Raw genomic sequence first — 13,019 nt, 5'->3', positions numbered from 1 at the left:
TGATAGATAAATGAATACTAGTATTGAGATCCTCACTCTACTTTATAATGAGGAAATTTAGATTAAAAAGAGGTTTAGTAACGTGCCCAAAATAACACATATACTTCTGGCCTAAAGCCTTTGTACTCTTCATTCCTTTCACCTACAGTGTTTCCATGTTCAAAGCAAGGTCTTAATCTTTGTCTTCTATAACTGTGCACTTTCTATTCCAAAATGCTGAAAGTATTTCACAAGGTTACAATGAGGATTAAATGTAAATATGAACATCAATTAACTTCATAGAATTTTAGGCCATATACAAGTTACAGTTCTTGTAGTTTTATCTTTAAGATCAAAGAAAGAGTAGCCTATTTCTTCAAGCTTCTTTTTATATAGATATGAAAATACAATTATTCTCTGGGAAGCCCAAATAAATTCCAAGCGTTAAAATTTGGATAGGTTGTCTTATGTTACTAATGTGTGGTTTCCTGCAAGTAATGGAAATGAGATATTTTCGTTCTTGAAATATTCAGAGGCAAGCACCTGGCTAAAAATGACAGTCACATGATTGTAGTTTAAAAATAGCTCCAGGTTTCATCTCTCAGCTGCAGATGTGTTTGCAAGTATATAGATAGCATACAGCAGGTATAGTCTGCCAATCAGACTAACTATTGTGAAATAATTGAGTAAATTAATGATAGTGATCATCAAGTTTTTTCAAAACACTGATTTTCAATTTGCCAAAGAATTGTGTGTCTAAAGCATTACATTGCCCAAATGAGAAGCACAATGATCTAAACATTTAGATATCTGGGGAATAAGCCACATTTATAATTTCCTTCTAGTGATCTGTGCTAGTTTGTACACAGATAAGCATTCAAAAATTCTATTCACCCTGCTGCCCTCCCTTCATTCCACAAGTGTTGTTCCACTCTCTTCCATGTATTTGGAAAGCTGGAGAGGGCCCTTGCAGATGTCATGAGGGCACAGCGCCACTGCAACACTGACCACACAGGGAGAGATCTCAACATTATCATTATGGTCCACGTCCAGCATTGTGAGAACATGGATACCAGAACCCCCATAAATAATCTTCAGATCAAGCCCTGAGCCTTTGAATTGGGAACAGTGACTCCAAGACCCTAGACTACCAGAGACCTGACCCTAGGGAGTAGCAAATAGTGAGAACTCACACAAAGGAAACCACTTGAATATAAGAACCAGCATCACCCAACTACCAGTAGCACCCTGTGCAGGATGTCTCATCTAAACAACAAACAAAACAAAAATTCAAACCCAGTAATCAGCAGATAGGATTACCACCTCACTCAGCCTTGCCCATCAGAAGAAAAACAAACAAAAACTCAGCACAAATCTCACCCTCTACAAAGCTTACACAAACCACTGGACCAACCTTAGGAGAGTAGAAACCAAAAGGAAGAAAGAATTCAATGTTGAAGCCTGGGCAAATGAGATCTCCAATACAATAAGTTTAAAAAAAAATAATGGAACGGCAGAGAAATACTACACAAATTAAGGAACATGCTAGAAACACAGAAATCCAAATAAATGAAGAGGAAATAGGCAAGCTACCTGGAAAAGAATTCAGAATAATGATAGTAAAGATGATCAAAAACCTTAAAACAAAATGGAGAAAATGCAAGAATCAATTAACAAAGACCTAGAAGAATTAAAGAATAAACATACAGAGACAAGCAACACAATTACTGAAATTTAAAATTCTCTAGAAGAAATCAATAGCAGAATATCTGAAGCAGAAGAACAAATCAGTAAGCTGGAAGATATAATGGTGGAAATAACTTCGGAAGAGTGGAATAAAGTAAAAAGAATGAAAAGAACTGAGGATAGTCTCAGAGACTTCTGGGACAATATCAAATGCACCAACTTTCAAATTATAGGGGTCTCAGAAGAAGAGAAAAAGAAAGGGTATGAGAAATTTTTTGAAGAGAGTATAGTTGAAATTTTCCCCAACATGGAAAAGGAAATAGTCAATCAAGTTCAAGAGGCTCAAAGAGGCCCATACAGGATAAACCCAAGGAGAAACACACCAAGACACATACTAATCAAACTAACAAAGACTAAACACAAAGAAAGAATATTAAAAGCAGCAAGGGAGAAGCAACAAGTAACATACAAGGGAAACCCTGTATGCTTAACAGCTGATGTCTCAGCAGAAACTCTGCAGGCCAGAAGGGAATGGCAGGGTATATTTAAAGTACTGAAAGGGGAAAATCTACAACCAAGATTACTGTACCTGGCAGGGATCTCATTCAAAATTGATGGAGAAATCAAAAGCTTTTCAGACAAGCAAAAGTTAAGAGAATTCAGTACCACCAAACCACCTTTACAACAAATGGTAAAGGGGCTTACCTAATCAAGAAATAAAAAAGAAGAAAAAAGATCTACAAAATCAACCCCAAACAATTAAGAAAATGGCAATAGAAACATATATATAAGTAATTACTTTAAATGTAAACAGATTAAATGCTCCAGCAAAAAGACACAGACTGACTGAATGGATACAAAAACAAGACCCATGTATATGCTGTCTACAAGAAAGCCACTTTATACTTAAAGACACATTTAGACTAAAAATGAGAGAATGGAAAAATATATTCCATGAAAATGGGAAGCAAAAGAAAGCTGGAGTAGCAAGCCTCATATCAGACAAAATAGACCTTAAAGATTACAAAAGATAAGGAAGGACACAGCATAATGATCAAGGGATCAATCCAAGAGGAAGATATCACAATTGTAAATATCTATGAAGCCAACATGGGAGCACCTCAAAACATAAGACAAACACTAACAGACATAAAAGGAGAAACTGACAATAACACAATAATGGTAGGAGACTTTAACACCCCACTCACACAGATCATGTAATGGCCAGATCATCAAAACAGAAAATTAATAATGAAACACAAGTCTTAAGTGATACATTAGATGAGACGGATGTTACTGATATCTTCAGGACATTCCATCCAAATGCAGAAGAATACATCTTCTTCTCAAGTGTACATGGAACATTCTCCAGGATAGACCACAGTTTGGGTCACAAATCAAACCTCAGTAAATTTAAGAAAGTTGAAATTCTATCAAGCGTTTTCTCCAATCACAATGCTATGAGACTAGATATCAATTTTTTTTAACTGTAAAAAACATAAACACACGGAGATTAGACAACACATTTCTAAATAACCAACAGGTTATTGAAGAAATCAAAAAGGAAACTTAAAAATTTTTAGAAAAAAATAACAATGAAAACATGACAACTCAAAACCTATGGCATGCAGCAAAAGCAGTTCTAAGAGGGAAGTTTATAGCAATACAATCCTACCTCAAGAAACAAGAAAAACATCGATAGACAACCTAACTTTACACCTAAAACAACTGGAAAAAGAAGAACAAAAAAACACCTAAACTTAGTAGAAGGAAAGAAATCATAAAGATCTGAGCAGAAATAAATGAAAAAGAAGTGAAGGAAACAATAGTAAAGATTAATAAAACTAAAAGCTGGTTCTTTGAGAAGATAAACAAAATTGACAAGCCTTTAGCCAGACTCATCAAGAAAAATAGAGAGAAGAATCAAATCAACAAAATTAGAAATGAAAAAGGAGAAGTTACAGCATACAATGTAGAAATACAAAGGATTATAAGAAACTATTATGAACAACTATATGGCAATAAAATGGATAACCTGGAAGAAATGGACAGATTTTTAGAAAAGTTCAATCTTCCAAGACTGAACCAGGAAGAAATTGAAATTATAAACAACCCAATTACAAACACTGAAATTGACATTGTGATAAAAAAGTCTCCTCAAAAACAAAAGCCCAGGACCAGATGGCTTCACAGGAGAATTCTATCAAACATTTAGAGACGAGGTAAGGCCTATCCTTCTAACACTCTCTCAAAAAATTCCAGAGGAAGGAACACTTCCAAACTCATTCTACAAGGCCACCATCCCCCTGATACCAAAACCAAAGACAACACCAAAAAAGAAAACTACAGGACAATATCACTGATGAACATAGATGCAAAAATCCTCAACAAAATTTTCAGAATTTTGCAAACAGAATTCAGCAACACATCAAAAAGCTCATACACTATGACCAAGTTGGGTTAATTCCAGGAATGCAAGGATACTTCAACATACGCAAATCAATCAATGTGATACACTATATTAACAAATTGAAAGATAAAAACCATATGATCATCTCAATAGATGCCAAAAAAGCCTTTAACAAAATTCAGCACCCATTTATGATTAAAACTCTTCAAAACATGGGCATAGAAGGAACCCACCTCAACATAGTAAAGGCCATATATGATAAGCCTACAGCAAACATTATTCTCAATGGTGAAAAACTGAAAGCATTCCCCCTAAGATCAGGAACAAGACAAGGGTGTCCACGTTCACCACTACTATTCAACATAATTCTGGAAGTCCTAGCTATAGGAATCAGAGAAGAAAAAGAAATAAAAGGAATCCAGATCAGAAAAGAAGAAATAAAGCTCTCACTGTTTGCAGATGACATGATACTGCACATAGAAAACCCCAAAGATAGTATCAGAAAATTACTAGAGCTAATCAGTGAATTTAGCAAAGTTGCAGATACAAAATTGATACACAGAAATCACTTGCATTTCTACATACTAACAATGAAAAATCAGAAAGAGAAATTAAGGAATCAATCCCACTCACCATTGCAACAAAAAGAATAAAATATCTAGGAATAGACTTACCTAAGGAGACCAAAGAACTGTACACAGAAAATTATAAGGCACGAATGGTCAGGAACCAACAGTTAGAACTAGACATGGAACAACAGACTGGTTCCAAATAGGAAAAGGAGTACATCAAGGCTGTATATTGTCATCCTGCTTATTTAACTTATATGCAGAGTACATCATGAGAAACGCTGGGCTGGATGAAGCACAAGCTGGAATCAAGATAGCTGGGAGAAATATTAATAACCTCAGATATGCAGATGATACCACCCTTATGGCAGAAAGCAAAGAAGAATTAAAGAGCCTCTTGATGAAAGTGAAAGAGGAGAGTGAAAAGGTTGGCTTAAAGCTCAACATGGCTTAAAGCTCAACATTCGGAAAACGAAGATCATGGCATCCGGTTCCATCACTTCTTGGCAAATAGATGGGGAAACAGCGGCTGACTTTATTTTTCTGGGCTCCAAAAGCACTGCAGATGGTGATTGTAGCCATGAAATTAAAAGACGCTTACTCCTTGGAAGGGAAGTTATGACCAACGTAGATAGCATAATAAAAAGCAGAGACATTACTTTGCCAACAAAGGTCCGTCTAGTCAAGGCTATTGTTTTTCCTATGGTCATGTATGGATGTGAGAGTTGGACTGTAAAGAAAGCTGAGCGCAGAAGAATTGATGCTTTTGAACTGTGCTGTTAGAGAAGACTCTTGAGAGTCCCTTACTGCAAGGAGATCCAACCAGTCCATCCTAAAGGAGATCAGTCCTGGGTGTTCATTGGAAGGACTGATGTTGAAGCTGAAGCTCCAGTACTTTGGCCACTGATGTGAAGAGCTGACTCATTTGAAAAGAACCTGATATTGGGAAAGATTGAAGGCAGGAGGAGAAGGGACGATGGAGGATGAGATGGCTGGATGGCTTCACCGACTCAATGGACATGAGTTTGGGTAGACTCTGTCAGTGGGTGATGGATAGGGAGGCCTGGCGTGCTGCAATTCATGGGTTCACAAACAGTCGAACACAACTGAGTGACTGAACTGAAGTGAACTGAATGAAAGAAATCAAAGACAACATAAACAGAGGAGAGATATTCTATGTTTCTGGGTAGGAAGAATCAATATTGTGAAAATGACTATACTACCAAATGCAATCTACAGATTCAATGTGATCCCTATCAAATTACCAATGCTATTTTTCACAGACCTAGAACAGAAAAATTAACAATTCATATGGAAACTCAAAAGACCCCAAATAGCCAAAGCAATCCTGAGAAAGAAGAATGGGGCTGGAGGAATCAACCTTCCTGACTTCAGATTATACTACAAAGCTACAGTCATCGAAACAGTATAGTACTGGCCCAAAAGCAGAGATGTAGACCAATGGAACAAAATAGAAAGTCCAGAAATAAACCCATGTGCCTATGGGTACGTTATTTTTTACAAAGGAGGCAAGAATATACAATGGGGCAAAGACAGCCTCTTCAATAAATGGTGCTGGGAAAACTGGACAGCTACATGTAAAAGAATGAAATTAGAACACTTCGTAACACCATACACAAAGATAAACTCAAAATGGATTAAAGACCTTAATGTAAGACCAGAAGCTATAAAACTCTTAGAGGAAAACACAGGCAGAACACTTACAACGTAAATCAAAGAAAGATTCTCTTTGACCCACCTCCTAGAGTAATGGAAATAAAAACAAAAGTAAACAAGTGGGACCTGATTAAACTTAACAGCTTTTGCATAGCAAAGGAAACTATTAGCCAGGTGAAAAGACAGCTCTCAGAAAGGGAGAAAATAATAGCAAATGAAACAACTGACAAAGGATCAATTTCCAGAATACACAAGCAGCTCATACAACTCAATGCCAGAAAAACAAACAATCCAATCAAAAAGTGGGGAAAAGACTTAAACACATTTCTCCAAAAAAGACATACAGATGGCTAACAAACACATGAAAAGATGCTCAACATCACTCATTATTAGAGAAATGCAAATGAAAACTACAATGAGATATCACCTCACACCGATCAGAATGGCCATCATCAAAAAGTCTACAAATATAAGTGCTGGAGAGGATGTGGAGAAAAGGGAACACTCTTGCACTGTTGGTGCGAATGTAAATTGATACAGCCATTATGGAAGACGGTATGAAGATTCCTTAAAAACCTAGGAGTAAAACCACCATATGACCAAGCAATCCCACTCCTAGGCATACACTCCAAGGAAACCAAAATTGAAAATGACGCATGTATCCTATTTTTCAATGGAGCACAATTTACGATAGCTAGAACATGGAAGCAACCTAGATGTCCATCGGCAGACAAATGGATAAAGTTGTGGTACATATACACAATGGAATATTCAGTTCAGTTCAGTCACTCAGTCATGTCTGACTCTTTGCGACCCCATGAATCGCAGCACGCCAGGCCTCCCTGTCCATTACCAACTCCCGGAGTTCACTCAGACTCACGTCCATCCAGTCAGTGATGCCATCCAGCCATCTCATCCTCTGTCGTCCCCTTCTCCTCCTGCCCCCAATCTCTCCCAGCATCAGAGTCTTTTCCAATGAGTCAACTCTTCGCATGAGGTGGCCAAAGTACTGGAGTTTCAGCTTTAGCATCATTCCTTCCAAAGAACACCTAGGGCTGATCTCCTTTAGAATGGACTGGTTGGATCTCCTTGCAGTCCAAGGGACTCTCAAGAGTCTTCTCCAACACCACAGTTCAAACGCATCAAATCTTTGGCACTCAGCCTTCTTCAGAGTCCAACTCTCACATCCATACATGACCACAGAAAAAACCATAGCCTTGACTAGAGGGACCTTAGTTGGCAAAGTAATGTCTCTGCTTTTTAATATGCTATCTAGGATGGTCATAACTTTTCTTCCAAGGAGTAAGCGTCTTTTAATTTCATGGCTGCAGTCACCATCTGCAGTGATTTTGGAGCCCCCAAAAATAAAGTCTGACACTATTTCCACTGTTTCCCCATCTATTTCCCATGAAGTGATGGGACCGGATGCCATGATCTTCGTTTTCTCAATGTTGAGCTTTAAGCCAACCTTTTCACTTTCCTCTTTCACTTTCATTAAGAGGCGTTTTAGATCCTGTTCACTTTCTGCCATAATGGTTGTGTCATCTGCATATCTGAGGTTATTGATATTTCTCCCAGCAATCTTGATTCCAGCTTGTGTTACTCAGCCATAAAAAGGAACATATTCGAGTCAGCTCTGATGAGGTGGATGAACCTAGAACCTATTAGAGTAAGTAAGTCAGAAAGAGAAAGATAAATATCATATTCTGACACTACGGTTCCAAAGCATCAATTCCAACCAGTCCATCCTAAAGGAAATCAATCCTGAATATTCATTGGAAGGACTGATGCTGAAGCTGAAATTCCAATACTTTGGCCACCTGATGCCAAGAACTGACTCATTTGAAAAGATCCTGATGCTGGGAAAGATTGAAGGGGGAAGGATTCAAGTCCAATTCAATGAACTTGAGTTTGAGTAAACTCCAGGAGTTGGTGATGGAGGGGGAAGCCTGGCATGCTGCAGTCCATGGAGTCACAAAGAGTCGGACACGACTGGGAGACTGAACTGACTGAACTGAACACATATACACGGAATGTAGAAAAATGGTACTGAAGAATTTATTCACAGGACAGCAATGGAGAAACAAACACAGAGAATAGACTTATGGACATGAGGAGAGAGGAGGAGAGGGTGAGATGTATGGAAAGAGTAACATGGAAATTTACATTACTACATGTAAAATAGATAGCCAACTAGAATTTGCTGTTTGGCTCAGGTAACTCAAACAGGGTCTCTGTATCAATCTAGAGGGGTGGGATGAGCAGGAGATGGGAAGGAGGTTCAAAGGGGAGGGGATATATGTATACCTATGGCTGATGCATGTTGAAGTTTGACAGTAAACAACAAAATTCTGTAAAGCAATTATCCTTCAATAAAAAATAAATTTTAAAAATAATAAAAGCCAGACAATTAAAAAAAAAATTCTATTCAAGTTTGCAATTTGTTCCATTTAACTAATGGAAAAAAACAATGTGCAAGTTGAAATAAACTTGTGAAAATTCCCTTAGTGGCAAAAAGCAGAAAGAGTCAAAAAACTTAAAAGAGTCAGTCTCTCCTCCAGCTAGTGGTATTTGCCTCCCAGTCTCTGCTGTTTACAACTGAATGGGTTACATTAGAATCATATGAAATTGCCAAAATAATAATAGAATACTTAGGACTTCCCTGGTGGTCCAGTGGTTAAGAATCTGCCTGCCAATGCAGGGCACACAGGTTCAATCCCTGGCCTGAGAAGATTCCACCTGTCACAAAGCAACTGAGCCCATGTACCACAACTACTGAGCCCATTCTCTAAGAGCTCACAAGCTAAAGCTACTGAGCCCATGCTTCACAACAAGAGAAGCCACTGCGGTGAGAAGTGCATGCACTGCAACTAGAAAGTAACCCTGACTCACTGCAGCTAGAATGCCAGACAGCCCAGAGTCATAGTGTTATTCCTTTGTTTTCCTGTTAACTCGACCATGCTCCATGACCCACTGTACTCAGTCTTAATCCAGGACATTTGTCCCTCAGATGCATATCCCAAGGCAGACAGTGAGAAGTAAGTGTTGAAGTGGGGATGAATTTTAAGAAAAGGTGCAAATTCATTCTGTAAATGACTCCCACAGTGGAGGTGGGAGACATCTAAAAGTAGATTCTTGCATCTGCCCTATGTTGTTGGTAGTGTTCAGTTGTTAAGTCATGTCCAACTCTTTGCAACTCCACGAACTGTACCATGCCAGGCTTCCCTGTTCTTCACTATCTCCTGGAGTTTGCTCAAACTCATGTCCATTAAGTCAATGATGCCACCCAACCATCTCATCTTCTATCACCCCCTTCTCCTCCTGCCCTCAATCTTTCCCAGCAGCAGGGTCTTTTGCAATGAGTTGGCTCTTTGCATAAGGAGGCCAAAGTATTGGAGCTTCAGCTTCAGCATCAGTGCTTCCAATGAATATTTAGGGTTCATTTCCTGCTCAATAAATGCTGAATGAATGAATGGGTGAATGAATGAGTGCCTCATTAGTAATGTGTAAGTAGTCTCATTCCTAATTATGAAGGATAGTGTTTTAAATGCTATCTCTAAAAAATAGAACCATATAATGTGTTTTAGCTGGAAGGAATCTTAAAAATATCTAATGTCATGTCCATATTTTGTAGTTGGGAAAATTAAGACTTGAAAGCCATATGGTTTCTCAGTATCAGCTGGGACTAGAATTTGACTCCTAATTCTCAGTGTAATACTCTTTCCAATATATGATAGGATAAAGCATCTTTGAGGAGATACCCCATGTCCAAGGGCAGAGAAGCCCCAGCAAGATGGAGGGGTGAAATCACGTTTTACGTATGGACCTACCAGAGATGCTCAGAGGGCTGAAACAAACCCTGTGTGCACCAGGACCCAGATACCCAACAGAGACTGAGCCAGAACTGTGTATGAGTGTCTCCTGCGGAGGTACGGGTCAGCAGTGGACTGCTGCAGGGGCAGGGCTCTGGGTGCAGCAGACCTTGGTATGGCATAAGCCCTCTTGGAGGAGGTCGCCATTAGCCCCACCATAGGGCCGCCAGAACTTACACTGGACTGGGGAAATAAGACTCTTGGAGGGCACAAACAACACCTTGTGTGCACCGGTGACCCCACAAGAGACTGACCCAGACTTGCCTGTAAATGTCCAGAAGTCTCTGGCGGAGGTGTGGGTGGGGGCCTGCTGCAGGGTTGGGGCAATGAGTGCAGCAGTGCATACATGGGACCATTTGAAGGAGGTCGCCATTATCTTCATCACCTCCACCATAGTTTGGCCTCAGGTCAAATAACAGGGAGGAAACACAACCCCACCCATCAACAGAAAATTGGATTAAAGATTTACTGAGCATGGCCCCGCCTATCAGAACAAGACCTAGTTTTCCCCTCAGTCAGTCTCTCCCATCAGGAAGCTTCCATAAGCCTCTTATCCTTCTCCATCAGAGGGCAGACAGAATGAAAACCACAATCACAGAAAACTAACCCATCTGATCACATGGACCATAGCTTTGTCTAACTCAATGAAACTGTGAGCCATGCCCTGTGGGGCCACCCAAGATGGACAGGTCATGGTGGAGAGTTCTGACAAAACATGGTCCACTGGAGAAGAGAATAGCAAACCACTTCAGTTTTCTTGCCTTGAGAACCCCATGAACAGTATGAAAAGGCAAAAAGATGGGACACTGAAAGATGACCTCCCCAGGTCCATAGGTGCCAAATATGCTACTGGAGATCAGTGGAGAAATAACTCCAGAAAGAATGAAGAGACAGAGCCAAAGCAAAAACAACACCCACTTGTGGATGTGACTGGTGATGGAAGTAAAGTCCGATGCTGTAAAGAGCAATATTGCATAGGAACCTGGAATGTTAGGCCCATGAATCAAGGCAAATTGGAAGTGGTCAAACAGGAGACAGCAAGAGTAAACATCGACATTCTAGGAATCAGTGAACTAAAATGGACTGGAATGGGCGATTTAACTCAGAAGACCATTAGCAATGGCACCCCACTCCAGTACTCTTGCCTGGAAAATCCCATGGACAGAGGAGCCTGGTGGGCTGCAGTCCATGGGGTCACTAAGAGTTGGATACGACTCGGTGACTTCACTTTCACTTTTCACTTTCATGCATTGGAGAAGGAAATGGCAACCCACTCCAGTGTTCTTGCCTGGAGAATCCCAGGGATGGTGGAGCCTCGTGGGCTGCCGTCTATGGGGTCCCACAGAGTCAGACACGACTGAAGCAACTTAGCAGCAGTAGCAGCAGCAACTGTGGGCAAGAATACCTTCCCCACAGAAGAAATGGAGTAGTCGTCATAGTCAACAAAAGAGCCTGAAATGAGGTACTTGGATGCAATCTCAAAAACAACAGAATGATCTCTGTTCATTTCCAAGGCAAACCATTCAACATCATGGTAATCCAAGTCTACACCCCAACCAGTAATGCTGAAGAAGCTGAAGTTGAACAGTTCTATGAAGACCTACAAGACCTTTTAGAACTAACACACAAAAAAGATGTCCTTTTCACTATAGGGGACTGGAATGCAAAAGTAGGAACTCAAGAAACACCTGGAGTAACAGGCAAATTTGGCCTTGGAGTATGGAATGAAGCAGGGCAAAGGCTAATAGAGTTTTGCCAAGAGAATGCACTGGTCATAGCAAACACCCTCTTCCAACAACACAAGAGAAGACTCTACACATGGACATCACCAGATGGTCAACACCAAAATCAGATTGATTATACTCTTTGCAGCCAAAGATGGAGAAGCTCTATACAGTCAGCAAAAACAAGACTGGGAGCTGACTGTGGCTCAGATCATGATCTCCTTATTATGAAATTCAGACTTAAATTGAAGAGTAGAAAAAACCACTAGACCATTCAGGTATGACCTAAATCAAATCTCTTACGATCATACAGTGGAAGCGACAAATAGATTCGAGGGATTAGATCTGACAGACAGAGTACCTGAAGAACTATGGATGGAGGTTCATGACATTGTACAGGATGCAGGGATCAAGACCATCCACAAGAAAAAGAAATGCAAAAAGGTAAAATTGTTGTCTGAGGAGGCCTTACAAATAGCTATGAAAAGAAGAGAAGTGAATGGCAAAGGAGAAGAGGAAAGATATACCCATTTGAATACTGAGTTTCAAAGAATACCAAGGAGAGAAAAGAAAGCCTTCCTCAGTGATCAGTGCAAAGAAATAGAGGAATAGAATAGAATGGGAAAGACTAGAGATCTTTTCAAGAAAACTAGAGATACCAAGGGAACATTTCATGCAAAGATGGGCACAATAAAGGACAGAAACGCTATGGACCTAACAGAAGCAGATGATATTAAGAGGTGGCAAGAATACACAAAAGAACTATGCAAAAAATATCTTCATGACCCAGATAATCACGATGATGTGATCACTCATCTAGAGCCAGACATCCTGGAATGCGAAGTTAAGTGGGCCTCGGAGAAGGCAATGGCACCCCACTCCAGTACTCTTGCCTGGAAAATCGCATGGACAGAGGAGCCTGGTGGGCTGCAGCCCATGGGGTTGCTAAGAGTCAGACACGACTGAGAGACTTCACTTTCACTTTTCACTTTCATGCTTTGGAGAAGGAAATGGCAACCCACTCCAGTGTTCTTGCCTGGAGAATCCCAGGGATGGGGAAGCCTGGTGGGCTGCCGTCTATGGGGTCACACAGAGTCGGACT

Source organism: Oryx dammah, unplaced genomic scaffold (genome assembly GCF_014754425.2).
Source record: "Oryx dammah isolate SB20612 unplaced genomic scaffold, SCBI_Odam_1.1 HiC_scaffold_15, whole genome shotgun sequence".
NCBI classification, from domain to species: Eukaryota; Metazoa; Chordata; class Mammalia; order Artiodactyla; family Bovidae; genus Oryx; species Oryx dammah.
The sequence above is the reverse complement of the archived record's forward strand: the minus strand, read 5'-3'. Positions refer to the sequence as shown.